General features: G+C 41.1%; 1 protein-coding gene and 1 long non-coding RNA gene across 2 annotated transcripts in view; one reads left to right on the top strand and one right to left on the bottom strand.

Annotated features, from left to right (window-relative positions):
* Window positions 1-2,447: 2,447 nt before the first annotated feature.
* RASSF8 (Ras association domain family member 8) overlaps window positions 2,448-25,594 on the top strand; it is a 145,265-nt gene continuing 122,118 nt past the window's right edge. The window contains exon 1 of the mRNA XM_044993804.1: window positions 2,448-2,747. The gene's annotated coding sequence lies outside the window, so the exon portion shown is untranslated. The remainder of the gene's footprint in view (window positions 2,748-25,594) is intronic.
* Window positions 9,055-25,594, bottom strand: part of LOC123353067 — a 28,927-nt gene continuing 12,387 nt past the window's right edge. The window contains exons 2-3 of the long non-coding RNA XR_006574378.1: window positions 11,466-11,557; window positions 9,055-9,241 (exon numbers count right to left, since the gene is read on the bottom strand). This is a non-coding gene — a long non-coding RNA (uncharacterized LOC123353067). The remainder of the gene's footprint in view (window positions 9,242-11,465; window positions 11,558-25,594) is intronic.

Below are 25,594 nucleotides of genomic sequence, written 5' to 3' on the forward strand. Positions count from 1 at the left end.
TCATTTGGAGTACTGTGTGCAGTTTTGGTCTCCCATGTTTAAGAAGGATGAATTCAAACTGGAACGGGTACAAAGAAGGGCCACTAGAATGATCCGAGGAATGGAAAGCCTGTCGTATGAAAGGAGACTTGAGGAGCTCGGTTTGTTTTCCTTAACCAAAAGAAGGTTGAGAGGAGATATGATTGCTCTCTTTAAATATATCAGAGGGATAAATACCAGGGAGGGAGAGTAATTATTTCAGCTCAGTACTAATGTGGACACGAGAACAAATGGATATAAATTGGCAGTCGGGAAGTTTAGGCTTGAAATTAGACGAGGGTTTCTAACCATCAGGGGAGTGAAATTCTGGAACAGCCTACCTAGGGAAACAGTGGGGGCGAAGGACCTCTCTGGCTTTAAGATTAAGCTTGATAAGTTTATGGAGGGAATGGTTTGATAGGATAACGTGATTTAGTCAATAGGTCAATAGCGTGCGACCACTGGTAATTAGTACCGAGGGTCAATGTTGGGATATTGAAAGTCTTTTTCCTGAGTGTCTGGCTGGAGAGTCTTGCCCGCATGCTCGGGGTTCAGCTGATCGCCATATTTGGGGTCGGGAAGGAATTTTCCTCCAGGGTAGATTGGCAGTGGCCCTGGAGGTTTTTCGCCTTCCTCCGCAGCATGGGGCAGGGGTCGCTTGCTGGAGGATTATCTGCTACTTGAAGTCTTTAAATCAGGATTTGGGGACTTCAACAGCTGAGTCAAGGGAGAGAATTATTTCAGGAGTGGGTGGGTCAGCTTTTGTGGCCTGCATCTTGCGGGAGGTCAGACTAGATGATCATAATGGTCCCTTCTGATCTTAAGTTCTATGATTCTATGAACTGACTTCAGTGGGGATCTATGCAGGTGCAGAACTCCGTCTGCCTGGAGTCAGTTGAAAGACTGGGGCCTCAGAGGCAGATAGGAATAGAATGGGACACTCTTAGCCTACAGGAGTAATTTGGAGTATTGCTAAAATGTGAACAGGAGTAATCTCAAACAAAAGTAAAAGAACCCGCATGGAATATCCCTATTTTAAAGATGTAAAATAAAGTTTCAAATAGTTAAAACTCAATCTCGGGTGGCTGAAGTCCACTTGTCCCTCTAAGAAGTTGGACGCCGACTGCTCGGGGGTCGCGTAACTAGTTAGCATGCCAGAGTCTTGTTCGTTATCGGAATTAACCAGACAAATCGCTCCACCAACTAAGAACGGCCATGCAAGTCTTTTTAGTAATTCCCCTCCCTCCCCCATCTGAGTTGGTCTTGAGGATGTACACGTATATACATACACAAAAGCTGGGCAAAATTTGTCATTAAAAGTGTTTTTGGACAAAAATGACCTTTTTGTGGGCTTTTTTTAAAATTTGTTTTTGTAACACAAATTTTTACTTTTTTCAAATTTTCTAGGTTTTTTCCCATCTTCAAAAATGAGAAACTACCAAAGTCAAAACTTTTTTGGCTTTTGGAAACCAAAAATGACCATCAAACATTTTGATTTTCGTTTTTTTATCTTTCTGCAACACCACCAAAAAGTGTTTCAAAGTTTTAAAGAAAACAGTCACCATTTCCTCTCTCTCTCTGATATAACGGGACTCCCTCTAGGGAAAGAATATATGAAGTCCCAACTGGCCACCGTCTATAATGAGTGGATCCAAACATCCCCAGACCTTGGGGGGAGGACAGAATCGATAGTTTCCAAGCAGGGTGAATGAAAAACCTAACACGGACAAACCACAGAGCATGCAGCTGAGCATCGCTTGGTTTATAGCTCTTCCTGACCTGTTATCGCTCACGGGAAATAGCGCGCTCGCCTCCTCCTCCTCCTCCCGGTTCCTAGCCTGGGCTGCTGCTGCTGCTGCTGCAGACGGCGGACTCCCAGAGGGAGGGCAGAGAGCGCATCCCTGAGTTTCACACCCCCGTGCTGGGGGTTGGCATGAGAGAGTCTCTTTTTAGGGGTTCTCCTTCAGCCCAGGTTTTAAATCCTCTCATGGAAGAGGCTATTACACCCCCCGACACACACACAGTGCGCTGCAGTCAGACACTTCCAAGCCCCCCCCCCACCCAGGCGGAGAAGTCTCCCTCCCCGCGGGGCGCCCCGGCACTGGGCGGCCGGGCGGCCCTTCGGGATGCGGCCCGGGGCTGGTGCTCCGCTTGGCGGCGGCGGCGGCTGCTTTAAGAGCTCCCACAATGCCGCGCTGGGGTCCCGGTTCCGTTACACCCTCGCTCCCGGGCGGGAGCAGGCGGGAGGCAGCAGCCGCCGCCGCGGCGCGGCGCGGACCGGGCTGCGGTGCGAGGCAGCGGCTCGGCGTGAGCCTCCCCTCCCCCCCCCCGCCGCGCACACACACACACACACACACACACACACACACGGGCAGGGGGCGGAGCTGGGTGCCCGGGCCCCAGCAGCGCAGGGACAGGGGAGGAGGGGGCAGGAGCAGCAGCAGCAGCCCGGCCCCACACTCTGCAGCGGCGCCTGAACTGCCCCGTCTCTCCCGCTCCAGCCCCCTGCCGGCCGCGCTTGGCCGCCGGGCGCTCGGGATCCCCCCGCCCCCTTCCCGGGCTGCCTGGCCGCCGAGGAGGAGCGGGCTGCCCGCACTGGGGTTTGCTGCCTGGCCGGAGGAGCCGGTGCCGGTGCCGGGCAGCGCCGCCTCGCCAGAGCCCAGAGGACGCGCCCGCCTGCAGGATCCCCCGGCCCGCGCCGCCCCGCGGGGCTTTGCCAGGGCCGAGCTGTAAGTGCAAACTTCGGAGTGTGTTTTTTTTCCGGCAGAGCCCCCCGCTCCTGCGGCCGCTCTCGCTTCCCTCGGCTCTTCCTCTCCTGCCAGGAGCCCTCTCGCTCCCTGTTTATTTGGCAGTTTTCCTCTCCGTGTTTTCCTGCCTCCTCTCGCTTTCTGTTGCATTTCTCCCCCTTTTCCGCTCTCCTTCCTCTTCTGCGTTTTTTCACGTCTCTTCGTATTTCTTTGGCAGTTTTTCTTGCTCTCCCTTTCTTTCGGACCCCCCCCCCCTTGGGTTTCCTCTCTTTTTCTTTTTTGCATTTTCCGTCTCCCTTTTCCCATCTTGCCATCCCCAACTTTCCCCTCCTCTTTGCAGTTCTACCTTCAGCCCTTATTCTTTTCTGCTTCCGTTTGCATTTTCCTCTCTCCCTGGTTTTCCCCTTCCCGTTTCTCTTCCTTCCATGTAAGTTTCCTCTCCCCTTCTATTTCACCTTTTCCTGCTTCCTTGCAGTGTTGTCCCCCTTGTATCTTCTGTCTCCTATAGCAGCTGCATACAAGTCTTAAAAAGTAAGAGGTAATTTTCTGTGTCCTTGAGAAGAGAGGTTAGAGGCCACTTTTGCTGAGCAGAGGCATCTCAGGCTCCTTTTTACTTATTTTCTTTCTTTCTTTTCTTTCCTTGAATGGAAATTAGGAAGATTTCTTCTTCGCAATGTGGACTGTTTTGTTTAGTTTTTCCTGTCCAGGCAGTGACGATTTGTTTGATGATTAATCTTTCTTATTCCTCTCCCCTGCCCCCACTCTCTGCTAGTAGAGGGGAAAAAAAAGATTACAAGTAAATCTGTTTTGCCAGCAGGGAGTGGATCAGATTTTAGGAACAGTGTGAGGAAAGCTTGAGTGAATCATGTACAATAACAAGGCTTGGAACTTTAAGGGGTAAGGAGGTGGATTTTGGTCCTTGGTTTATGCAGTAGTGAAGATTGTTGTAAAGATCTGTGGCTATTGGTGATTTCTTGATATGGAATACATTTTTTTTTTACCGGTAAGTTTTTGAGTCCTGTTCTCCTGTGTGCTAACTCCTTTTGCTTCTCAATCAAATGTCATTTTGATGTGACCAACAGAGCCACACATTAAATTGCAGGTCAGTATTACCCTTGGATTTGATCAGTGTTGTAAATCTGAAGGAGATCGAGGGTACACGTTTGGCATGCTCTGTGACAGGTGTTATTCCACATCTTGCATTTGGACCCTTGCAAAGATATCAACGCTTGACATAATAACAAAAATCACCAGACGCTAATTACATCCATGACAAAGTGTGATGTACTGTGGATTATGAAGTCTGGCTTGTGCTTTACTATATTCTGCACCATCCATAGGCAGCACCTCTAGTTTAAAATTAAATATGCCCTGAACTGTAAAGAGAAAGTAAACCAATTATCTATTGATTTCTATGAAGATACCTGGTTAAAGATTTTTTTTTTTAGTTTTATTGTGTTATATGACTAACGGAGAACACTAACCTGATGGTCTGATTATATTATTTTAGAAAAAATGTGTAGAATTCATGAATAAAATGCTGACTACTTTACCTAGAATTGAACCAGTCAGTTTTAATCTTAGTTATATTGCATTAACCCACTGTATATATTTTCAGAAAATGTCATTACAGATTGATTTGTTGCCCCCCTTCTCATTTTTTGTGGGGAAAAGGGGTAGGGGAGTGGGTCAATATTTTCAGCAAATTTTTAGTTTTAAAATTTTATTATAAAATAGGTAAGACTTGACATTTAGAAAATTATGAAGCCATAAGAAAGCAATCCTTTCAATGAAAGACGGCACAATGATTCTGTCCTTGGGGAACAGAAATGATTAGGTCTCATTTGCAGAGTTGTTCTGAAAGACATACTACTGAATAACAAAATAATTTGTGTAGTGCAGTTTATACAGCTATATAAGAACCTGTAAATCCACTTCCTCCATTTTCCCCTCGCTCCCCCAAAAGAGAAAAAATCCCCATTCTGACCCTGCTTATTTAAACTAGTCAGCTAATAAAAAGATGGTTCTTTAGCATGCAGGAGACAAAAAGGAAAAACTCTGAATGGGTTCACAGAAGACAGATCGGGAACATAGCAAATGCTGTTGGCAACAAGTTTGTGAATCTTTTTAAACTATATATTGGACTCCGTTCATTGGTGGTGTCTCCAGAAGTCTGGAAGAGCATGGATTCTGTTTCTACTTCTGCCTTGAATGGCAGTGGGAGCTTTACATAGACTGTACCCATCTGGTCTACCCATCTGTACCTGAGATGGTGTCGAGCTTTCCATTCATGTCTGTAAATTACTCTAAAATCATTTGTTGAAAGCGACTGCATGCAAATTTTTTAGTATATTTGCTTGAAAATGACAGTGCCTTAGAATACTAGTTGAGGAACCGTATTTGTTAGAATATTCCATGTGTGTTCATGCACTATATTGTTTTTTATAAAGCTGCAAAGTAGAAAAATTCCTGATGCACACAGTTTACTTTATGGTTTGCAAGTAATATACAGTACATGAGCTGATGGGATTTTAGTGTTGGCTTGAGACACTTTGAGACAGAAGTTCTTTTTATCCACAGAGCAGGCATGGCTTTGCCATATCAGTGCATACTTACTCATAATACCCCATCTGTGTATCTCAAACCTGACCTGAAGGAATAGTTCTATTCTTATTTCTTAGCTTTTTTTCAGACACTGCAGAAAGAAGACTTATTAGTCCAAATTGCAGTGTGGAGAAATGTCCGCTAGGAACTGGACTGTGGCCATCAACTCTGATGCATACAATTTCTGATCTTATTGAGTCATGTCACAAAAATCATGAGATTGGCTTGAAAATCATGAAATTTAAAAAAATTAATACATTTGGGTTTCTTTGTTTTGCCTTCAGGGTGCACTGAAGATAGCAGGCTGTAATCTCAAATGTTTGCTTTTCTGCAAGGTTTAGGATCAGTCATATAGATTCTGATGATGTAGTGATTGGAGAACTAGTTACAGGAGGAAGACTTTGCAGAATCAGATCACAATATTGTATGTATGGAACACCTTTAGACTTGAATGCACTGTCATCTTTAGCTGTAGGGATGACTACATCTCATGCTATCAGAACCCCAAATTCTACCTGGACAGTTAGACCAAAGTATTTAAACTGAGACACCAAAATAAGTGGCCTGACTTTCATTCAGAGGTCTAACTTTGAGTATCCATAACTGAAAATTTTGCCCATAACTAACTCGGAACTATTTCCAGTTGGTGAAAGGAAATTGACATTGTCTCCTTTTTGACATTAAGAGGAGTTTGCCTAAATCTTTTGAGCATTGGCAGAATATATGGTTCTTTCTACAGGCCTATGTCAAGTTGTGTGATAGCCCTGTGATATTCTTGGCTTTTAGATGTTGAGATGAGAGCACAGAATTTGCTCTAGATGGGACAGGAAAATGGGATTATCTACAGCCCCTGAAGTGAATATTCAGTGACTCTCCCACAGTAATTACAGCTCCATCAGTCTGTAGAGCTTTCATTCATATCATTGTAAGTTTTCAGTTTTATGTTGCCACAGATAAGTGAAGACTTCGTTTGGAATTTGCCTGTGAGGACTTAAGCAGCAGTTCAGTAGGAAACACTTCTGTACATTTTAAGGAAAAAATGGATTGTTGCATTTCATATGCATAATGCATTACTGTAATCAATTCACCTTTTAATTTAGCTTGTCTTTACTCTAATATTGTGTTTGAAAAAGGAATTATCCCCAACAAAAGAAATCTCAATTCTTCCTACAGTCCAGGATTATTGAACAAAATGTCTTGCTGTGCAGTATTGTTGTTGCATTCGATGTTGTATGATAACACATGTTATTCAGCTGTTGTTGATTCCTCAGTGGCATAGACTTCAAAGGAAGGCAGTGAAAGAGAGCCATGGCAAGAGAAAAAAGAGTTTAGTTTCAGTGGTCTGTACCATCCAGCTGTTCAAGTACTTTACAGAACTATCAGAGACTGTTCAGGCATCCAGTTAGGGCTGACAAGCAATTACATCTGGAAATGGAACCTACTCTGGAGGACCACCTAGAGGGAAGTTAGCATTTAAACATTCCATATTTTATCAGTACTAAGATCTTCAAAATCCCTTTTCAGTAAGGCAGGATGAGGCTCTTTGTCAAGGATGCCTTTTGATATAATATTGACTTTACGTAGTTCCTGGTGGTATTGTGCTCTATTTTATTTATGTAAATAATTTTTTCTTTACTTTACATGGCATTATTAGAATGAGAAGAGAAGGAGGAAAAAAAACCAGGCCATGTAGGGATGCCCTCTCCTTTCATAATTTAAATGATTGATTATACATATATTTTGCTAATACTAGAATTTTATTTATGTATTATTATTATTATTATTATTATTGGCTAAGTATCCCAAATGCTTACCAAAAAACCATATGGATTTAAAAATCAAACAATATTAATGAAAATCCTCATAAAACCAACACATTCTGCCAAAGACCTTGTGAAACAAAAAGTCCTTTAAACCTTAATAATCACAGCTAATTCTTTTATCGTCCTCCAGTTTGAGCCTGGAGGATATGTTTCCTCTTTGTGTTTATTTTTCTCTGTTGAATTGTATAAGCTACATATTTATCAAATATATTTTCTCTATCAATTTGGCTGTCTGTATATTGCAGTGCTGCTAAGCCCAAGATTTTATCTTGAGTTTTGTGATTTTTATTTGGTGTTTCACTTAAATTCCCCGTTCCTGGAGTCAGTTGATTGTGAGCTAATATCTTTTATCAGATCAACTTCTGTTGGTGAGAGTGTCCTGAGACCAACGTGGCTACAACAACACTTCATCATTTTTGAACATTTGGGGTCCGCAACATTGATGTAGTAACCTATTCGCATTACTTATTTGTCTGTAGAGGGTCCAGTCTCCTGCTCTTAGTGCTAGTGGGAATTGTGTGCACATTGATGGGAGAACAGACTCAGTAAAGAAGGTACTTAGATTCCCAAGACTTTTATGATACTTTTTATATGAAGATGAAATTCCAGAATAAACTCCATGCCATGCAGGTAACTTTGAATGTTATTGGCCTTTGCCTTTATATTTGTTGACTTCCTGATTTAGAATTTTCATGTGACTTTTATCCATTCAGTGGGTGGTTCCTTCTTTCAGGTGTCTGCTGTAGTGAAGTTCTCTCTCTAGTATTTTAAGATAGTGGGATTTCACATTTGCTTCAGAATTTTAATTATATATTTATTTCCATGTTGCGCTGTTGAGTGAGTGTAGATGTACAGATACCGTTCTTTTCTGCCTGAATTTTCTTTGCCTTTGCCTCTGGGTTCAAATTGGTAGTCTGAATTCATTTAATAGGGCAAGTGTATCGTTCTGATAGTTGTACCACAGATAACCTTGTGTATTATTAGCCCTTTCACTGCAACAATACTTAACATGTGGTGTTTCTAACAGACCCCTTTATTATGACTCTGGACCATCCAGTTCTGAAGTAGCTGGGGCAGTTTCAGTGCTTTCTTTCACATTTGGAAGTTTAAAGTACTGCGTTACTTCAACTGAATTGAAAGGAAATTAGAGAATAATATCTTCTGGTCATTAGACTTTTTTAAGTCACTTAACAGTGTTTCAGACTTCTGTTTTTAAAGGGGATTTAGGATCTTGCCAGAAACTATTTTTTTCCTTTTAAATTATGGCTTTATAATTAAATTCAGCTGTTCCATAAAGCTGTGGGAGTTGAGAGGCAGGGGAAACTTGCACTTGCAAAAAGTGTACACACATTTAAAAAAAAAAGGTAGTGTGGTTTATAGGATAGAGCACTGGATTGGGACATAGGGCACTTAGGTTCTATTCCCAGTGCTGCCATTGGATTACTGCTTGACTGAGAGCAAGTCGCTTCACATTCTTGTACTTCAGTTATCCACATCTTACATATGGGGAAATGATACCGATACTTTGTAAACTGCTTTGAGATCTACTGATGAAAAGCACTATATAAAAGGTAGGTATTAATCCTTTGTTCCAAATAACGAGTAGATTTTTCTGGACATTTCGATGGTGGTGGTGTTTTGTTAAGATTGAACATTAAAAAATAACACCCGTACAAAAACACCTAACAATAATTAGGCTTACAATAACTACCCAGCAGCATTAATACTTATGTACAGAAAATGTAACCATGCCAGCCAGCAGCATTAAATAAATAGAGTTAACAATTTACCTTAGCTAGCAGACAACAAAAATGGGAAGAACTCTAGAAAAGCTTCACACTCCCAAATCACACCCAGTTACATACCCTTGTACAGCACACAAAGGAGGTTTTGGAGTGAGAAGCAGTGTGATTCATCACTCTAGGCTTAAGCAGAAGATACGAGCAAACCATCACCGTGGTTCCTTGGACTCAGAATACAGGCAGAAGAAGTGATGAAAAGGCAAAAAACGGAAAGTAAGTTATCCAGTGTGTACATGTCACAATATTTCTGGGGACAAAAGGTAGAAAAAGGCCAGAGTTAATTGTTTTTTTTTAAAGTAGCTAGCAATCTAGATAGGAGTTGTTTAAATGTGCTATTAGTTAATATTGCTAGCCATACAAACTTAACGCTAATATCTATAGCGAGCAATATTAATTAACACTAGTACCTAAAGTAATTAACATTCAAATAGAAACGTATGGTGGAAAAAGTGTCTTGCCAATCAGAAAGTGACTTTTTTTTAAACACCTTACTCCTCAGTGTTGCTCCCTGTGTGTGTCATATCTGCTTTCGTTGGGCCTACTCCAAGTCCTGTTGAAGTCAATGGAAGACTTTTCATTGATTTCATTGGGAGTCAGATCAGGCCTTTACTAAGTAAAGTACTTCTGTGATGTAGATTGGACACCCTGTGCAGGCCATGTGTTTCAAACAGTACTGATGAGCAAAGAAACTAATGCAGGACAGCAGCTGAGTGTTGTGCAATGTTCCCATCTCACTGTTGGATTGGAGAGAGGCGATCTGATTTTGTGGTGAAACCCTTTGCTAGAAACATTGTTCAAACTCCAGAACTGTAGGCAAACCAAGGATGAATTAGCAATAGTCTACAGAATAGTCTGACTGGAAATTACTGTGTTTTTAACAATTATTTCTGGCATCTTCTTTCATTCCAATAATTAAGAAGATAGCAGCAAGCTGTTTAACTCTGCCCCACAAAATTAACTTTCATTTTGGTTTTAGACTGTAAGTGACAGAACACATTAAACCTAGTTGTGCTTTGCAAATTATAAAATAGGTAAATATTTGCACCCTTATTGTAATGCCATGTTCTGATGCACTTGGTAGCCCTGAAAGCGTAGCAAGCTGTTTCTCATTTGCTTGCTCTCTCTGCCTAAGATAGCAAGCTGAAATTCATTAGAACAGTGGTTCTCAAACTGTGGGTTGGGATCCCAAAGTGAGTTACGACCCCCTTTGAATGAGGTTGCCAGGACTGGCTTAGACTTGCTGAGATCCGGGGCTGAAGTCCAAGCCCCACTGCCCAGGGCTGAAGCCAAAGCCGGAGGTCATCAGGGCTCAGGTTGCAGACCCCCCGCCTGGGGCTGAAGCCTTTGAGTTTCAGCTTTGGCCCCCCTGCCCAGAGTGGGGGGTGCAGGCTTTGGCCCCACCCACCTGGGGCAGTGGGGCTTAGCTGGGCTCAGGCTTCGGTCCTTCCTCCTAAGGTCATAAAGTAATTTCTGTTGTCAGAAGGGGTTGCAGTGCAATGAAGTTTGAGAATCCCTGGATTAGATCATAGTTTCAAAGACTGGTGTATGGTAAAATAGTTTTGTGGAGTTGGTCAGTGTGACGCAACCTCAGGAATCTTGCCACAGAACTTGGACTGTAGTACCACAGGATTCCAGTGGTCCTTGATCTTATAGGAAGGTGAAGAACTTTTGATTCCAAATACCAATTCTCATCACGCTCTACTAGGGATTGGCCAAGCAGCGTAAGGAAGAGACCTATTTTTATACCTCTGGAACTGAAATAAAAGAAACCCTTTTATATTCGGAAATATCCAAGTGGCATATTTTTCACATCTGATTTTTTTTTTTTTTTTTTTTGGCTGGGACTAGAAGTTCCAAAATACCACAAGAACTACATTCATTGTAGTATTTCAGATGGGAGGACATGTGTATAGTATCCTATGAGAGATTTCCAGCTCAGTCTTGTAGATGTAAATGGGCAAGCAGTTTTGCGTGCTTATCTGATCCCTTTCAGGTTAGCAATTGTATTCTCCCTGTCAAACTGCTGACCTCAATATCTGAGCATCTTCAGTTGTTGTTATTACTGTTTGTATTACAATAGCACCTGGAGGCCCAAGGTCACACAGCAGGTTATAGCAGAGTCAGAAATAGAATTCAAGCCTCCCATTTGAGGGCCCCATTCATTATACCACGCTTTCTTTATCCATTGTAAATCTCCTCTCCCACATATCTTCCAGGTCTCTGTTATCCGATTACTTATTTACTGTATAGTCTGCCTTTTATAATGTATGCTGAATCTTCTTAACCCCTTCACTGTTGATTCCACATTGCACCTGCTATTGTTCTGTTAACACTTTTAATTAGTGCACTGTTGGTGTGCTCAGCGCATTTAGCAGCACAGTCAATTCTTTCTGCTCTGATGTATCCTGAACTTTTTGCCATTTCTTTTACTAGGAGATGTACATAATATATATGGATAATCTCTTGAGCACCTCTTTTGTCATGGTCCTCACTTCCTCCGGTATATGTTCTCTCTTCTTCCTCTGAGGAGACTTGTTTGTTTCTAGCAGGTCTTTCCATCCTCCTTTGAAAAAATTAAAGCAAAGAACATTTTAGCAATTTTTTCTCTTAGGTCCTTCACTGACCTTTTGTGTACTTGATAAAATTGTTTTTCATTTTTCTGCAGTTTTCCTTTAATTTTCCACCTTTGTTTATTTTTCAAATGATTTCTTGTAAGTGTTAACTCGCACCGTTTTACAACTACATACATGGTATTGTACCTCTTTGCCTTGAATTAATTTTAATTTAATACAAAAATTACTATGGTGTGTAAATATTTTCTGTATATATTACTTTACATGCCACACAATAATATTGATCAATAATGATGGGTAAGAAACAGCATACATTTCCACTTTCACCTCCCCCAAATTAACCCTAGATCTTGAGAATTAACCCCATATCAGAGTGAAGAGCATTTTAATTGAAGCTATTTTGCAACCTCAGTTGTAGGACATGCTAATAAAAACAGATGAAAACTACATATCATAGGGTGACAAATGCAGAAGAAAATGGATTGGATGCGGTGGATTTCAGTATAGGGGAAAATAAAATAGCAAATGATATACTCATGGTATCTGGCAAAAAGTTATGACAGATTATTCATATCAAAATCACTGTTGCATAAATAGAAGGGGAATGTGGGGAAAGAACCATGAAGTGCCAGGAATAAAAAATAAAATAAAAATAAACTAACATCAAAATTCAAATGCCAACATCTCCTCAGATAAAACATGAACTACTCTAAGAATAAATGTACACGTTTGGTTTAAGAACTCTCTCTAAGGAATTCTTCCCACTTACTGGATATTAATTACTGAACCTCAACTCTCTCAAAAAAATCAAGCATTCTACTTGGAAAATAATCCTGAAAACTACTCTTAGAAAACTTTATATTTTAGCTAAGCACTTTCCTATGTATTTTATTTACAGCTGTGAACAATGGAAAAATACGAATCAGTTTCATCAGCTCTTATTTGTCCCCATGACTTGGAATACCTGTGAGTCCTAAACTACAATAAAAGATTGATACGGACCTTAATTATACCAAAAAAGTGACATTGTGTGACTATATGGTTCATAAGACTGGGAATGGAAGAAGCTATTAAGTTGTTCACCTTTAGGTCACTAGTTCAGATGCTACCTAGGTCAATATAATGACCAAACCTTGTTACCATTTGATTGCTGTTCTGCAATCAATGCCAAATGAGTTGGTCTCATTCAAGTCTATAGATTACAAAAATTGCCACAATTGTTTCATATTGATTCTTATATTGGTAGTCTCAGGAGAGAGGCATGGAAAATGAAATATACTTTATTCATGCTGAAAAACTGAGCATCAGACTGGATTTATGGAGAAGTAACAAATATTTTCCATTTAATAATCCTCATGTTACTGAGCAATGTACCTGCTCCCAGATCTGTCTACCAGGCTTGTGATGCTTTTGTATCTCAATCGGCTTCAACGTGAGACAGTTTGTATGGACAGTTTCCATTGGTTTGCACGCTCATGATTCTTGGGACAACAGGTTTATTATTTAAACATGACTTAAAATCTTGGACCTACATCTTGAACATAAAGAAGCTAGCTACATTTTTTCCAGCAACTGACATTTTTCATGAAAGATCGAAAAGACGGCTTTGCTATGTCTGAATAACAATGAGAAGTTTTGCCCTTTCACTGAATTACAAACCTTTGTACGTGAGTAAGATTTATGATTGCCCCAAATCATCATCAGACTTTAATCAAACTGATCACATGCTTAAGGTTTAACACATGTGAAAGTGTTTGCAGGATCATCCGTCTCAAACACATGGCTTCTGAGTTGCTTGAGAACTGCTCTTTCAGCCTGTCAGAGAGACAAGGTGCTTGAGGTGATATTTTTTTTACTGGACCAACTTTTCTGGTGGTGAGAGAGACAAATTTTCATGCTTACACAGAGGTCGTCTTCAGCTCTGTGTAAGCTCGATAGCTAGTCTCTCTCACCAACAGAAATTGGTCCAATGAAAGATATTACATCACCCACCTTGTCTCTCTAATATTTTGGGGCCAACATGGCTATAACACTGCACACTTTCAGCCTGTTTGTCTAAATTTGTTCCTCTAGTCCAATTGTTTGTCTCCACTTTTGTAATATCATAAAATATTTATTTTAATGTGTGAGTTGGGCAAAAGTGGATGACTAGATTTTGTGTAAGAGATGTTGGTATGGATATTTAAATATATGCATTCAGGAAATGCTTTCAACTCTTGATACGCTGTTTAGATTTTCCCCACTGAATGTGTCTGTAACAGACAATGTCATTAGAGAACAGAGTACCTTCTGACCAGTTATTATCTGAGAGATTGTACAAGTATTTCAGCTGTTTTGAACAACTTGTATTTTTGCTTTGGATGACATGATTTCAAATGAACCTCTCCATTATTTGCCAGCATAACCAGTGTGAGTGAAATAGCATACAATTATGTACTATTTTTTAAGAAAGTAAATTTCTTTCTCTTGCTCATGTTCGCATGAAGCCATACAGCAGAAACCTCCTTTTACCTGCAATGTGAATGCAAATAGAAGTATAACAAGAAGGGAGGTTTATTCTGTGATGGCCAGGATATCTCACCCTCACTTTTTCCCATCTGTTACGCCAGGAGGTTACTCCAGCTTTAAGGTGAAGGGGGTGGATAATGATGTCACAACTTGACAGCTGATGGTTGTCTTCCCTTTTCCCCTATCATTAATTTGGATCTTGTTTCTTAAATAAATCAGAATACTGCATGTAACTCAGGCTCTGGCTGTGGGGCTAAAAATAGCATTGTAGACATTCAGGCTTGGGCTGGAGCCTGGGCTTTGAGACCACCCCTCTTGTTGGGTTTCAAAGCCCGAGCCCAAATGTCTACACTGCTATTTATAACCTGTAGTGTGAGTCCTGCAAGCCTAATTCAGTTGACTTGAGCTTTGAGACTCACTGTTGTGGGTCTTTTTTTGCAGTGTAGTCCCACGGGACTTGCTAAGGCCAAAAGGAGCGTGTGTGAGACAGAACTGGGATCTGAAGCCTCATCTCTTGAATCTTAGTGCAATGACTTTTAACCGCAAGGCCTTCTTTTCTTTCCCCATCCTCTGGTATAAAGTGTACAGTTGACCCAGTGTTTACTGACTGTAGACTGAAATGGTCTTTGCTGTTTACTGTTGCTTGCTAAATGTTAGAAGATGCAAACACCTAATGTTTAAACTGGGGCATAGGGAGAGTCTTTTCATTCTGTCTGTACAGTGGGGTCCTGGTCCATGACTGGTGCTCAATGCACTGCCACAATATAAATAATAATTAGCATTGTAGAGAAATCACGTAAATCACATTTCCTCCCGCTTCCCAGCACTACTTTTGCAGATGACTATGGTCAGGTCAGCTGATGAATCTGTTCAATACTTTTCAACTGTTCAATGAAAGCAGATGCATTAATTTAACGACACAAACTTCAGGGCGTCTTGTACTTGGATAAGGGGTGGAAATAAAATAACACTGTGCAAGGAGGGGATGTGCTCTGTATCCATAACAGTAACTATCTTCCTTTCAAATTGGCAGAACTTTGAGGAGAAATAAGTCAAGTACTTTCATGGGCTGTGGAAAGTACAATAAAACAAGCCATGTGCCAGAGCACTGTGTGAGATCCCTGCCCAGGCAAACAAAACAAAGAACAATATTGAAACAGGTGATAAAACAGGAGACGTCTGGCTTGTACTTACAAAACAGCTTAATGATAATGGCAAAAGATAGCTGCCAAATTTCAGTCTCTTCCCCCCCCCCCAAAAATTGGAACACTTTTTTCACAGATCCTAAGTAAATGTTAAAACCTTAATTTCCTGATGGTTAGTTGATTCCAGTTGTGTAACTACCACTTCTTTCTTCTCTCTTGGTGTGTTCTGTAGTGCTCATCGCTGCATTATTTGAGCACTGAGCCACAGTTTTATGTATACACGTTTATTGGTTTTGACTTTTGGTTAACTATGTTAGTCTACAGGGCCAATCATTAACAAATGCACATTCAAGCCAAATGAGAGATCATATCAGCAACATAAATTCTAGCAAGTGGTCTCTGTAATAAAGTAGAACTTTGCAAACATAAACATGGCTAACTTGTACTTTTGCACATATAAATGGTGGTCTCTTTCTGACTCTTACCAATATTTAATAGTAGAGTGCTGGTATGAGTTCACAAATTACTAAGATTGTTATTGTTTACAAAATATTTGACAGTAAATAAACTACAACTGTCAAAGTCTTGTGATTTGGTTGTTTTGTGACATAGCACATTTGAATTAGCACAGATGTGCTAATTTGCAGTCAATGTCCGTACCATTAGTGCAAATTAAGGAGGCTGTACTTTTTATTACTGCATTGTTAGTGCACCTTGTTGATCCTAGGTGTTACAATGGTGTTACTTTTACACACACGGCATTTGCCAATCATTGTAGTAGCTAGGCCACCAACTCCCTGTGCTGAAGCTTCTGCATTGTTTTTTGTGTGAGATGGAGTGCATTAAGAACTAGTAACCAAACCCTCAGTGTTATTTTGTATTGCATTTGACTCGTGTATTGTGTGTATTACTATACTAAACTGAATTTGAGAATAATCTTGCAGAGTATAAGAATCCTCTTTTTATCATGAAAAGCTACTATCCATAGACCTCCTTTTTAAAACAAGAGGGTGAGTATTCCCATGTTAGACTGACTTCTGTAAACTAGTTTTTAATAAAGAAAATCGGACTTTCACTAATTATTGAGGCACTGTCGTTAACCTTAACATTTGCACTTAAGACTCAATCAAACACCCAATAAGGTCAACTGAAGTCTTTCCATTAATCATAATGGAGTTAGATTGAGCCTTTAAAGCAGGGATTAAACCTCTTTATATATGAATAATACAGTATACTCTGCCTAATCTTGTACAACTATTACTCTTTGAATGCAAACTAAAATACTACTCCTGCAATAAATTCTGTGCAGGCATAGAAGTCTGCCCATACAGAGCTCATTGTGAGGCTGAGGGTATGTCTACACTACCTGCCAATTGACAGGTAGTGATCGATCCCTGCTCGCTCTGCCGTCGACTCCGGAACTCCGCTTCTGCCTCTCGCGCGCGGTGGAAGCGGAATTGACAAGGGAGCGGCAGCAGTCGACTCGCTGCCGACCTCATGGCCAGATAAATCGACTTAAGATACGCTGACTTCAGCTATGCTATTCGCGTAGCTGGCTTGCTCTGTCCCTGTCCCCGGCAGCAGAGCCCAGGCCCCTTGACTGCCACCCTGCAACCGCCCTTGCTCCTTGCCCCTCCTCCACCCCCCTCCCCGAACTCCTCCTGACTGCGCTGCCCTGGAGCACCAGGTCTGGTGGCACTATAGCCATGCCGCCCAGCTGGAGCTGTAGCCATGCTGCCCAGACCCTGGGGGAACTGAGGCAGGGAGGGAGGGGAGCAGAAGGGAAGGGGCCAGGGGCTAGCCTCCGTCCCACTCACCGTGCTGCTGGAGAGTTGGGCTGGCTCCTCCGCAAGCCTGTCCTGACCCTGTTCCCTGACAGGGGCTTGGGGGACAGAGGGGAGAGTCCTGCGGGCCACATCCTGTAGTTTGCCCCCCCTCTGGTATAGGGTGTAAATGTTGCCTTACCTTACAATTCCTTGGTTAAGTTTTGGTATTGTGTGTGGTGGGGGGAATAGTTGAGCAGCCTTAATTCTGAGTTAACTAAGTCTCGTTTTTTCATTTAAAATAAAAGAGCTTTATATTAAATGAGCTGCTTGCACAGCATTAGCAGGTACATAGTCAAAGAATAGCTTTAGGTGTTGGGTTATATATAACTCCAATAATTAGCAGTGTTTTGTTGGCATATGATTTTATGAACAAACATACACACTTTCTGTAAGATACTCTAACATAACAATTAAAAGTTGAGGTTTTAAAGTACTGAAGTATCTGTACACATCCATATAACAGAAAGGGGTGGGGGCAGTAAACAGGTGTTCGAATATCTCTGTATATATGGTATCTTCTGTAGACCAGTGAGCAGTGCAAACTAAGGGTATGTCTACACTACCCGCCGGATCGGCAGATAGCCATCGTTTATCGAGGATCGATATATCGCGTCTCATCTAGACGTGATATATCGATCCCCAAACATGCGCCCGTCGACTCCGGAACTCCACTAGGGTGAGCGGCGGTAGCGGAGTCGACGGGGGGGAGCCGCGGACGTCGATCCCGTGCCATGAGGACAGGAGGGAAGTCGAAATAAGATACTTCGACTTCAGCTATGCTATTCCTGTAGCTGAAATTGTGTATCTCTCATCAACCCCACCCCCTAGTGTAGACCAGGCCTAAGGAACCTAAATCTTTTTGTTACATCAGGCGCTACATATGTGTGGTACTTTAACTGCACTGATTTTGTTTGTGCTTGTACATGGTAGCTGGAATCGCCTGTACACTAGTGAAAGTGGGGGCAGTTTATAATCAGGCTGATAACACATTGTAATGTAGGTTTAGGCACCCTAATCAGCTGACCTATCATGAATCATAAGCCAAACATAGGTGCTTTCACTTCAGCAAAATCAACCAACTCACATTTCAAAATCACATGAAATCTGAGTTGGTTGATTTTGCTGAAGTGAAAGCACCGATGTTTGGCTTATCATTCATGATAGGTCAGCTGATGCTTTCCTTTCAATCCAGAATTGTGCTCTGTTTTCTTTGTTCTGACAGACCTGCCATTGACCCTTGATAAGTTATTTATGAAGAGGTGTTTTCACTTAGGATTAGGCATTTGCTTTGACTTAGTAAATACACTAAATGCATTTTCATTAACAAGGAATATGCAATGCAAAACTTTAAAAAATGCATTGGTGCCTGGTTTATTGTGTTGACACTTTGGAATATGTTGGAAAATATACAAAACATTGAACTGTATTATATTTTGCCTCTCTACTAATTAATAATTATTAACACTACCCCGCAAAAAGTAAATTATAGGAACTGCATTGTTGCAGCGTATGCAAGCTTTTATCTTTAGGTTACTGGCTCAGATCTGGCCCGAGTTCATGATGTCTGAAATGTAGATTTGGTGTCCTGTGTTTTGAATTCTTAAAGGTTTAAGGTCCACTTCCTAGAAGAGAAGTGTGCACATCACAAAACTATCATCACAATTGGCTGTAATTGGATCCCCTTATTGGCTGTTTCATAAAGGGGAGCCAAGAATTTAATAGATCTTTAGGGTAAATTACGCTCACTCTTAAAAATGGTCTTTCCAAGTTAAGGTTGAGGTATATAAGCTTCCCCTCAGTACACAACCAACACTTCTATTGCCTGTGGTGTTCCTTCACTGTTGATAACCGGAGGGCTTCTAAGGCTGTCAGTTCAGCCCTTCCCATGGGCACCATAGTATGTTTGTTAAAAGTTTCATGTAGGGGGAACCCTTCCTCCACCTCCAATTTTTTAGATAATGCTCAAATATTCCAGGAACTGAAATTCTTCATAGTGGGTGATACTTTGCTTCTGTGCAGCATCAGACAAGAGATTGTGTATTTAGGAGAGTTCGCTATAAATTATCACGTATTGAAATTCCCTATAAATTATTTAGGTGGACTTTTTTTTTTCTTGCCAGTCCTTGCTTTACTTAATACACGTATTAATTACACTGTATCTAATATTGGCTGCCTATATTGGCATTATATATTTTAATCAAAAGAAGAACAACGAGGAGCAGTTTAAGCCCCCGTACTTCATGCATAAATACACCTAATTAATGCCATAATAAAGAGTCAAAAATATGGACACTAACATAGAACAGAAGCAACAAGACCAATCTCGTAAGCAGGTGTGCTGCATGCTTGACCGACACTGCAGACAAGAAGGCAATTGCTAATAATGGATCCAGAATGTCAGGTCTGCTTATTCAGACACTAGTTCCTTTGTAAAAAGCAACACCCACTCTATTATTCATTGTGCAGGTTACAGACTGTTTCACAATTTCATGTGACAGCCAAGTCTGCCTTTTACCCACGATATCTTCTGCAGTTATAGACATGCCCCACTCCTTAGGCAACAAACTTTGGCCTTTCACAGCCACTGACTACAAAGTAGTAGTAGAACAGATATTTTAAACAAAATTATGGGAATATCTGATTGATGCCTTGTGATTAGTTCTATGGTGTTAGAACTCAGTTATGAAATTAATTTTCTAATGAAGCTGTGCTGGGATAGAATTTGTTAATAAAAGTAATGACACATAACTTTGAGAGAGAGTAATTTTAATGCGACCTTTGTGGATTGGTTAATCTTTCAGATGGAAATTCACCCTCTTCATCCTTTATATATGCGCACGTTTAGTGACTTGAGAATTATGCTAGAGAAAAGTGACACTAGAGCAAGCAAACCAAACTAAAAGAGATTCATTTTTGCATTCCCTCTCACATTTGTCTGTAGAAAATGTAAGTTAGCAGAAAATTATGGAATTGAAGACTTGGGGCTCCTACCTATAAAAAATCTTGGCCTAGGTTAGGCTCCAGAGCTATAGTTAGCCACTCTGGTAGGGTTTACAGACCCTGTGCTAAGGCTAAGGGAGTGGTAAAGCAATATTGGGCTAAAAGGCCCTGCCCCACAGCAGCTGCAGAGCATTCTCCACATGGAGGACCTTCTAAAAAGGGAACTCTGACAGTGAAATGGGGGTGGGGTGAAGAGGAGAGGCCCAGAAGTGGCATCCTGACTGCCTTCCTGCAGTCAGAGCAATCTATAAGGGAGGTGTCTGGATTGTGGGTAAGATCTGGCCAGGGCTTGACCCCTTTTCCCCCTGACCAGTTCTCCTGACAAAGGAGAACGACTAGACAGTGAAAGTTTGCTGGAAAGCCCCAGCTGATTATCTGAACTGTTGGGACACTGTGAGCAACCTTCTACTGAGAGGGAAGCAGAGGGATGGGACTGTGCTCCAATATGAAGAGAACAGGGGAGGTAGGAAGTGGACTAGGGGAAGCCAGTCTGATATATCCGCTAAGAGGGGTCTGAGATTCTCCCCACCTCTTTCACCTTGGGCACCTGGGCTGGGACCTGATAGAGAGAGAGAGGGGGCTTGGTTCTTCCTACCCCTCTCCTCCTCCTCCATCCAACTGAGAGGCTGTAGGGAGGACGGGGGGATGACATCCTATAACTCACCAGGCCCTCTGTCTGTCCAACAAGACCACCCCAAGACAACCGCTTAGCTGTAGCCTGCCAGGCCCCCAATGAAGCCCACGACAGGCACCTAAATAAGTAGTCTGATCTTCAAAAGTGCTGAGACGCCTGTCTTTATGTACCCAATGCTGAAACTCTTGGCTCTGCATTTCTGGGTTAGAAGGCAGCAGATAAGTGTATTTTATAGAACCTAAAATGTTAATCTCCAGGGGAAAAAAGGCAGTGGGCAGATGAAATACTCTGGCACCCTCTACTGATATTCATAATTATTGGCATTGGTAATACTGAGGTGCATGCTTCCGCTTTCCTTCTCTAAATGACAGGTAACTGGTGCTTCTAGCTGCTGGTGGAGTCACGAAGAGCAGCTGCTTTTCCAGCGTTCTAATCTCTTGCAGACCCTGTAAATGGCCAAGGCTTGATGCAGCTGTTTAAATTAATTCTAGTATAGGCAGTCAAACTGGCTGGTTTATTTCACTAAAAGTTAATCTAAAAATCCAAAAAAGAGACTAGCTGTGGAAACTTAAGGGAGGGATTTTCAAAAGCATTCAGCATTGGTCTAACTGGTGAAATCTATGGTAAAACTCCTTTTGAGTTCAATAGGAGTGAAGCTATCCCAGTGCTGAGTGCTTCGGAAGTCCCACCCTAAGAATACAATGTAATGGAAAAATGACTTGCAATCAGAAGATGCCATAACAAGCCAGATTGCAATGCCGTGCAAACAGATTTTTTTTCATGTATCTGGTGCTGAAAAAACATGTCATTAGCTTAAATTTGCTTATCATTTCACTTGATTTTTGAGGCACTTGTGCATATGTCCTTCTAGAGAAGGTAATAAAAAGGATGATTTGGAAAGGCAGAGTAAGTGCTATAGGTTTCTGTGGCTTTACCTTTGTAAGGTGATATAGACCCTGTACTTCCTTCTTTAAGCAAAATTGACTGGTGTGTGGGGGGGTACCTAATATCTTGAAATACTGTCAGGGTCCACAGCTGAAGGAATGGGAATAATGGGATAAATGTTTGCAGTGAAGTTCTGGAAGTTGGAGAGAGTCAGGTGGAGGGTGCTTGTTACTGGGAGCGGGGGGGTGGGGGAGCAGACTAGTTGATGCAACATGAGCATTTGGAGGCCCCAAATTACTGTTCCAAGCACGGGCACTCAGTGAAACACAGGCAATTGGCATTTAACTAACTTTTTTTTTTTTTTAATTTAGCTTTAAACAACTGAGCATCCTTGCTGTTCTTTCCCATTCACAGATGTGTAAAGAGAAGCCCATGTCTTTTCAAGTTACATTAGATGCTTCAAAATATATGTATCATGTTGCCTATGGAACCCTATTTATTTCTTTTTCAATGTACATTTTCACTTAAGAATTTTACATACTCTTTGTGACAATTGAGGTACATCAGTTGTACAGCTTGCATTGTTTTTTGGCAATCTTCTTAAAATGAGCTAGGTTAAGAGATCTGTGTCTGACCTACAAGTGTTGGGATCTTATTTAAAAGAACCCTTCAGACATATCCAGCTTCTTATGCTTTGTAGATTTATTTTTAATGGCTTTTCTCTCAGCATGCTAATTAGTTTAAAAGATATAATAAATATGCTTACCATTCTCTCCAGGACTCTTTGTGCTAATCAGATAAAATCAGACCAAAGAGACTAGCTTATTTCCTTGCTGGGAAGGTTACATGTTCTAGAAAGATGGTGCCTTTTCCCTTTTGAAAACATATCTGTCATGTATCTCTCAGGTGTAAAACAAATCTATGTTGGCATTCTACTTGTTCTGGGTCTATCTGTCTAAATGCTACAGAACAGATGGTTAATTCAAAAACAAGGGTATTAAGGCTGGGTAACTAAGTCTAATCTGCTAAAAACAGGGTAACTAGAACAGACTTCTGTGGTCAGAAAAAAGCTGCTGGGTTTGTTTTTTATTTAATATTAAAGTAAAATTCAGTGCTAGATGTAAATGCAAATTTATTTGATCAGAGTCCTTCACATTTTCACTGTTCTCGTAGCCTATGCCCTGTAACACTAACCTGCTTGCATAAAGTTTATCTTAGAGGTTTGGTGGAGGGGGAGGAGAAAGGATTAGTCAAAATCCCTCGCTTGTCTAGACTTGCTCATGTGGTCCAGGGATTTAAAAATAATTAAAATAATAAATTGAGGGAATGCTTGTTGACACAAAATGGTTTTGAGGTACATTGGTACCTAAAGGTTCTCTTCAACTTGCAACACTGCTAAAAAAATTTTTTTTGGTTGGGTTTTTTTTTTCTCTCTCTCCTTCTGAGTTACCCATTCAAATTGTCATTGAAATGAAAGGTAGAAATAAACAAAATGTAAACTTTGGGAAGAGACAGCCTTGGATTCACAGGCAAATGCATTGTAAAATAATAGTTATTTTACATACTAGTGCTAGATTTTGAGACCCGAACTGACCATTAGGATCACTTAGTCTGATCTGCTGCGAAACACAGAATAGAACATAGAATTTCACTGCATTATCCCTAGATTGAGCCTAATAACATAAAGATCTATATTTTCCTTGCACAGCAATACAAATGTTAAAGCACATGTTCTGCATCCCAGGTAATACTATGGGCAACCAAATGCAGTTCTGTGTTACACTAAGCTGATGCATAAAGGCGGATTGTCTTGTCATGTTCTGTGCTAACAGTGGGCCTAATCCTGAGGTGTTAAATTGTATATTTAATTTTGCAGAATTTGTGATCTGTTCATTATTTAAATATAAATGTGGAATTGGTACTTAGGAAAGGTGTCAGACTGATGTGTGAAAACTGAAGCACTCTATCCATTCGAACATAAGAATGGCCATACTGGGTCAGACCAAAGGTCCATCTAGCCCAGTATCCTGTCTTGCACCTGGCATTGGCCACTGTTGGCCCAGAGGGAATGAACAGAACAGGTAATCATCAAGTGATCCATTCCCTTTCCCAGCCCATTCTCAGCTTATGGCAAACAGAGGTTAGGGACACCATCCCTGCTCATCTTGGCTAATAGCCATTGATGGACCTATCCTCCATGAATTCATCTAGTTCTTTTTTGAACCCTGTTATAGTCTTGGCCTTCACAACATCCTCTGGCAAGGAGTTCCACAGGTTGACTGTGTTGTGTGATAAATACTTCCTTTTGTTTTGTTTTAAACCTGCTGCCTGTTAATTTCATTTGGTGTCCCCTAGTTCTTGCGTTATGAGAAGGAATAAATAACACTTCCTTATTTACTTTCTCCACACCAGTTATGATTTTATAGACCTCTATCATATCCCCCCTTAGTTGTCTCTTTTCCAAGCTGAAAAGTCCCAGTCTTACTAATCTCTCCTCATATGGCAGCCGTTCCATACCCCAGTCATTTTTGTTGCCCTTTTCTGAACCTTTTCCAATTCCAATATATCTTTTTTGAGTTGGGCAACCACATCTGCACACAGTATTCAAGATGTGGGCGTACCATGGATTTATATTGAGGCAATATGATATTTTCTGTCTTATTATCTGTCCCTTTCTTAATGATTCTCAACACTCTGTTCGCTTTTTTGACTGCCGCTGCACATTGAGTGAATGTTTTCAGAGAACAATCCACAGTGACTCCAAGATCTTTCTTAAGTGGTAACAGCTAACTTAGACCCCATAATTTTGTAAGTACAGTATAGTTGGGATCATGTTTTCCAGTGTGCATACTTTACATTTATCAACATTGAATTTCATCTGCTATTTTGTTGCCCAGTCACCCAGTTTTGAGAGATCCTTTTGTAGCTCTTCGCAGTCTGCCTGGACCTTAACTATCTTGCGTAGTTTTTGTATCATCTGCAAATTCTGCAACCTCACTGTTGACCCCTTTTTCCAGATCATTTATGAATATGTTGAATAGGACTGGGCCCAGGACAAACCTCTGGGGGACACCACTATTTACCTCTCTCCATTCTGAAAACTGACCATTTATTCCTACCCTTTGTTTCCTATCTTTTAACCAGTTACCAATCCATGATTCCACTAATTGAATCTATCTCCCCATGTTAAGTATCCTCACACTTTCTATGGGTCATCTCAATTATCACTTTAAAAGTTTTTTTTCCTCCTGCTGATAGCTCATCTCAATTGATTGGCCCCTTACAGTTGGTATGGCTACTTCCACCTTTTCATGTTCTCTGTATGTATAAATATCTTCTTGCTGTATGTTCCAGTCTGTGCATCCGATGAAGTGGGCTGTAGCCCATAAAAGCTTATGCTCAAATAAATTTGTTAGTTTCTAAGGTGCCACAAGTACTCCTGTTCTTTTTGCGGATGCAGACTAACACGGCTGCTACTCTGAAACCAATCCACGAGAGAACCTTCCCTCTTATCCCATGACAGCTTACTTCACTTAAGAGCCTTTGGTGAGGGACCTTATCAAAGGCTTTCTGAAAATCTAAATATATCCACTGGATCCCCCTTGTCCACATGCTTATTGACCCCCTTCAAAGAAATCTAGTAGGTTGGTGAGGCATGATTTACCTTTACAAAAACCATGTTGATTCTTCCCCAACAAATTATGTTCATCTATGTGTGTGACAATTTTGCCCTTTACTATAGTTTCAACCAGTTTGCCCGGTACTGAAGTCAGGCTTACCGGCCTGTAATTGCCAGGGTCACCTCTGGAGCCCTTTTTAAAAATTGGCGTCACATTAGCTATCCTCCAGTCATTTGGTACAGAAGCTGATTTAAATGATAGGTTACAGGCTACAGTTAGTAGTCCTCCAATTTCTCATTTGAGTTGGTATTCACTCGAGTTCTGAAGCATCTGGTCCTGGTGAGTTATTAACGTGTACAGCAAGGACTGCAGTAGAGTAAAGTTGGCTGGGTAGTTTGAGTCCCATTAC

This window comes from Mauremys mutica, chromosome 1 (genome assembly GCF_020497125.1).
Source record: "Mauremys mutica isolate MM-2020 ecotype Southern chromosome 1, ASM2049712v1, whole genome shotgun sequence".
NCBI classification, from domain to species: Eukaryota; Metazoa; Chordata; order Testudines; family Geoemydidae; genus Mauremys; species Mauremys mutica.